The sequence below is a fragment of the Bactrocera neohumeralis genome, chromosome 2 (genome assembly GCF_024586455.1).
Source record: "Bactrocera neohumeralis isolate Rockhampton chromosome 2, APGP_CSIRO_Bneo_wtdbg2-racon-allhic-juicebox.fasta_v2, whole genome shotgun sequence".
NCBI classification, from domain to species: Eukaryota; Metazoa; Arthropoda; class Insecta; order Diptera; family Tephritidae; genus Bactrocera; species Bactrocera neohumeralis.
In genome coordinates this window covers 85,773,455-85,779,565 of record NC_065919.1, presented here as the reverse complement: position 1 = coordinate 85,779,565, position 6,111 = coordinate 85,773,455, and positions in this window count along the sequence as shown.

The window sequence follows — 6,111 nt, the reverse complement described above, 5'->3', positions numbered from 1 at the left end:
ATTGACTTATTAAATTCTACAAAACCTTTGGAATATTTTTCCAAATTTTTAAGTTGATCCGAGTAATAGTTTCGGAGATACAGCCTTGAGAACTTGTGCGCTCGATGCTAGCTAGGCTAAGTGTGACGTCTTTAAATGCGTTTTTCTGAAAACTGTGTTTTCGAAGTCGATTGGCAAAAGCTTTCTCGAGAACTACATAACCGATCTTCATGAATTTTAGACAGGTTTTTGAGATATGATTCTTAAAGACACGAACGAAGATTTTTATCGATTACAATTTGAAAAAAAAATGTCGTCAAGTTTTCACTGAACTTTGAATTTTTTTTTTGTAAAACTTCTTGCCAAAAACCCAACTTTAAATCTTTTTCCCTTCGTCCAAGTTCTAAGTTACGGTTTTCACTAAAATACGTATTTTTCACTTTAGATGATCCTGTTATGAGTTATCCTGCCAACGCGGGCGCATCTTTTTTCCGAGGTGTCATAAGAAATGGCGTCGTAATGGCCGAGTTGAAAATATTTTTTTCCAAAAATTTCAGAATTTCTTTGTTAATAGTCTTTGTTTGTAACAATAAAAAATTCGAAAAAAGTGTTTCATTTTTTATATGAGAAAAAAAGTTTTGAAAAAATGCTGTTTTACCCGAGAAAACCCATGTAACCCCTTAACTTCGGTTGCATCGAAGTTATAATACCCTTTACACCTACATTTCTAAAGCCAACAAGTTGAAGATATGTTTATCTTTATCCCAACTTTGATAGGTCAGTTTGTATGCCAGATACGTTCTGTGGTAGTCCGTTATGAATAGTACATATGTAAGGAAATTGGAGCTCTATAATGGGAAGTGAGCTGTGCCAAATTTTAATGCCATCAAGATATATTATCTAATAAAACTCATTCCATTCAAAGGGCTTCAATGTATATTGCCACAGTTCAGGCAAGTGTTACTGAAGACTGCAATTGGTCGATACCAAAACCTTCTCAATAATTAAGACTGTTTCAAACCACAACCAGGCTGATTTTGAAAAAGTATTATGGCTTGCATCCGTATAAAATTGTTCTCACTCAAGAACTGAAGTCGTTGCATTACTGCAAACGCCGTGATTTTACTGATTTTGTCTTAGAACAACTTGAAAACGATAACGGGTTTTATTAAGAAAATCATCTTCTCCGAAGAGGGCCATTTTCATCTAAATGACGAGGTAAATAAACCAAACATTCGATTCTGTTGCGGAGAAAATCTACAAATTACTCGTAAACAACCATTACATTCATCTAAATTGACAGTTTGGTGTGGTTTTTGGTCTGGTGGAGTCATCTGTCCATGCTTCTTTCGTAACGAAGCTGATGACACCATTACTGTCAATGGAGAACGTATAGATTGATAATAACCAACTTTTTATGTCCGCAATTGGAAGAAGTTGATCTTGGCAACATCTGGTTCCAACAAGACGGGGCTATGTGCCACACAGCATTTGCAACAACCGAATTATTGCGAGAAAGGTTTGGAGATTCGATTATTTCAAGAAATTGTGACATTGGATGGCCTCCCAGAAACTGTGATTAAAGAACATTAGACTTTGAAATCGTTGGTCTTTAGCAATACACGAGACTCTCTTCTAGTTTCAGGAATCAATGTTGAACATGACATACGACTTGATATAGTGGAAAAGAACTCGAAAATTGGGTTCATCGAATTCGTTTCTGCAAAATTTAATACACCTTAATGAGGGTATAGGTTACCACGTTTCAGCCACTGATTATCCTTTATCTAACCCATATTCTACCGTTAATTTAATTTTTCATTAGATGCATTTGGATTTTACAGAAAATAGTTTTCTCCGGCTATTGGATTCGCGAAAAAAAATCTGTAAGTATAAACTCTATCCAAGAATATCTCGGTGATAGATTGTAATTGAAGATAACTGGAGTAAATTTAAATCAATTTTTCATTTAAATTTAGACACTTTTGGGTATAATTCCGAGTACCTTAGAATACAAAAGGTATCCAATGCATCCCTAGTAATGAAATAACCTGATAACAATACCATGTTCCGACCAAAAATTTTAATGTTTAAGTTACTGTAATCTATTCACTAATCTCGACTGTCCTCACTGTTATTGAAGATTTATTAAACAGCTGTTTTTAACATTAAAAATTTCACATCGTTTAATATTTATTAAAAGAAAACATTGTAAGATGGCGCTAAATCGGATCCCATAGGGAGATTTCGAGTAGATTAGTTTCAAATCTTCTCGGTGATGACATTAACTATTTTTGTATGGCATAACCTTGCTAAATCTAGTGGATTAATGAAGTAATCTACTCAACAGCCTAAATCTCATGATTAAGTGTTGGTTGTAACCTACCAAGTTATACTAACCCACCTAATACCATAAACCATATAAGGTGAGTTAGTATAACTGAAAACTTTCCTTTTATTTTAAAATTCGTTTTCAAGTACTCCGTTGCGTTAAAGAATTACAAACTTCCACCTAGAAATATATAAACAACTTGCAGCTCCAATCCCACGTCCTCTGATTGTCTATTTCACTTCTTACACTTTGGCGCCAACCACCGGCACCGATGTTCACAACAAAAAACTCAAATTCACTAAAATATACGCTGATTATTATCCTTTTTTCGGCGCGGAGCTCAACAAGCGCCACAAATGAATGCAACACTCTATTAATAACAACAAAACGAGCGCCGTTGGAAACGACACCGCTTCACATGCCAAACACGAAGTGGCCGCCGCGTTTCACAGTCTCTGGACACCAGCAATCGCGTGCGCGCAAAGCAAGGATATAAATCAAAACCCAGAGACAATTTGATTGCAGCTTTTTTCGGGCGTTTGACGTGTGGCAATCAGCATGTGCCAACACAAATTCCCACACCGCATACATACACAAGCAAAACAGCAACAAAATCAAATCGCGCGCCGAAAGCAAAAAAGCACAAAAAAAGCACAATCAATAAAACTATAAGGCGCGCGCCCCAAAACACGAACTAAAATCAAATTGCTATTTTGAATGCCAACTCAGCGGCGAATATGTGCGGTTCGAGCTGTGGCCGTGTGGCTGTTGATGAGCGCGATGAAGATGCACGATGACGAGTATACGAAAAAAACGCAACCAAAGTATGCGAAGCACGCCGACAAACTGTGCGGCATGCCGGCTGGTTGGCTGGCGCGGAGCCTGAAAGCTGGGGACAGCAAGTCTGCCACAACGCCAGCGTCAGCGCCGGCCGACAGCGCCCCGACCGCCGTGAGCGCAGCGTGAGCGGCATGCAGATGCATGCAACGCGCCAACGCTAAAACAAATGTGGCGCGCCGCACATCAACACATGCATGCACGCATTACCTGAGCACACATACACACACGCAAGCAACGTTGGCATGCATTTACAAGTAGGCACCGGCAATTTTTAAAAGGTGGCAATACTGCCTTCGCACTTGTTCGTAGCACGTTGTAAGTGATACCACAACAGCGGCAACCGGTGCGGCAACGTGGCAGCGGGTGCGGCGCACGAACAGCAACAACATGTTGGCACACACTTACCGCTTCGCTGACAAAATGCACCAAAACAAATAGTATGCGCCGCAGTAAAGGGGTTGAGTGCCATGAATGAAAGGCGAACGGCCAGAAAGCCATGCGGCAGCGGCGCGCGGAGCAGCTTGCGTGCTCTGGAAATGGGCTCTTGCAACTTGCACGTCGAGTGCACTCTCATTAATGTGCGTGTGCATGTGGGTGGCTGCCAAACACAAATACAACACTTGCATTACACACACACACACACATTTACATATACAAATAAGTACATATATTGCTGGCATTAAGGAGACCACAACAACAAGCACGGCTTCACCTCGGCGCAACCGGCAACGGCAGCGGTGGCGGCGACAGCGACGCCGGCGACGACGCCATTGAAACATGAATGACTTGTGAAGCAAATGAAGTGCTTCGCTGGCAATAAAAACAAAACGAAAAGCGCACAAAAAGAAACAAAAAACACCGGCCGACCGGCAAACAAATAAAAATTAAACCAAAAGCAAAACAAAAACAAAAGCAAAAACAACAAGTGCAGCTGCAAAGTAGAAGTAGCGGCAGCCGTAACGGCGATGCCGATGCAAACGTGAGTGCTTGGCAGAAATATTAAATGCAATGCGAATCACTTGTGAACAAAGCACCCTACACATGGCAGGCGAACGGCGGCGCCACTCGAATTACTCAACATTTTCGTATTCAACGAGCTATGCACACTGCTGAATACAAGTGGCAACAATGCGAACGGCTCCAAGTTGAGCTCAAATTGAAAGGCGAAAAATTTTAAATTTAGAAAAGTGGAAATTGAGCTTACAAATGGATGCTGTCTAGCATTCCAACAAAGTTTTCCACAGAGCAGTCACTTATAAAAAGGATTGTTTGGCAAATCCTTAAAATTGGCGCTTAATCATAAACATTTATAAAGCACGAGCATAAGTAATGTATTTAAAGGTGAAATATTTTTTCTTAAATAATACTCATATATATATATATATTTAGATGTAGCGTGGCTCTTGAAGTTGTAGGAACTTGTGTATAAGCGCCGTAGAAATCTTATAAAGCCTTCGCGAAAGTCTAATGAAAGCTACCTGATTGACAAAAGAGCTTTGAAAACTTGGAAAATTAGATTGTTTTGGTAAGTCTTAAGATTTTCTGCGAAAGTTCAAAGAAAGCTTCCTAATTGACAAAAGTGCTTTGAAAGCGTGGAAAACGGGATTTTTTAGGAAGTCTTTAAATTTTCCGTGAAAGTCTAATGAAAGCTAACTGATTGACAAAAGAGCTTTGAAAGCTTGAAAAATTAATTTTTGTGGGAAGTCTTAAAATTTTTCGCGAAAGTCTAATGAAAGCTACCTGATTGACAAAAGAGCTTTGAAAGCTTGGAAAATTAATTTTTGTGGGAAGTCTTAAAACTTTCGGTGAAAGTTCAAAGAAAGCTTCCTGATTGGCAAAAGAGCTTTGAAAGTTTGGAAAAATAGGTATCTTGGATGTCTTAAAATTTTCCGTGGCTTGTAACTTGTGCATACTTTATATACGAAATTTACAAAGTTTGAAAATTAGCTTGTGTTTTCCTAAAAAAGCTGTCGCAAAAGCCTTGTGAAAGCTACCTGATTGATAATGGAACTTTGAGAGCTTGGAATAACAGATGTTTTGGGAAATTCTCAAAATTTGAGCTTAGTCATACAAATTTACTATGATTGAAATGTTATTTGAGTCTTCTAACCAATGCTTCCATGAAAACTTAATGAAAGCTTCCTCACTGGTAAAGCAATTTTGCAAGTTTGAGATAACAAATTCTTATTCATTACTAACCGAAATTTCGACGAACTAGCTAAATCACATTATCCAAACTGGCGAATAATTATCATGGAACTCTTTAGTGGCAGACAATAAATTAAAGTAATTTTGCAATTTGGGTCACATTTGATTCGAGCTTTGGGAGTTAAAGCAATTTCTTAATGATAGACTTTCTTTTCACAGCATTTCACAAAATATAAAAAAGAAAAACATTGTTGGCGAGCACCTAAAAAGTTTACAGAAAGTTTTCATTTGGGGTGTGTGACTCAGCTAAATTTTTAGCCAAAACACAGGAAGAGAATTATACCAATCCTCAATAGCGGGTTCACATTATATATTAAGAAATCATTAACAAGCTAGAATCAACTTAAAAAATAATTAAGGAAATTTCTTAAAAAGAAATTAAAAATCTTAGCCAATTAGTATCTTTATAGGGTGCATAGAATTACTATAAACATTTAATATGTACTCAGATAATATGTCATGTGCTAGACTCTCTCAGTGGTATGTAGAACGAAAATAAGCGAGAAATGTCCAAAGAAACCAAACAGCAACAACTCGCATGCTTTGCCTACCAGAACATCAACAGCATCACACTTATGCAACAACACCATTACTAAAACCAACAGCTACACCAACCAACACCACAACAGCCGCTCCGTCAACGACAGTAACAACACTGAAGCATGAACTGGCTGACGCGAACAGCTGATTCAACGCCTATGACACATATGAGGACGTGATGACGACAACGCAGGCCACAGCAACAACAACAA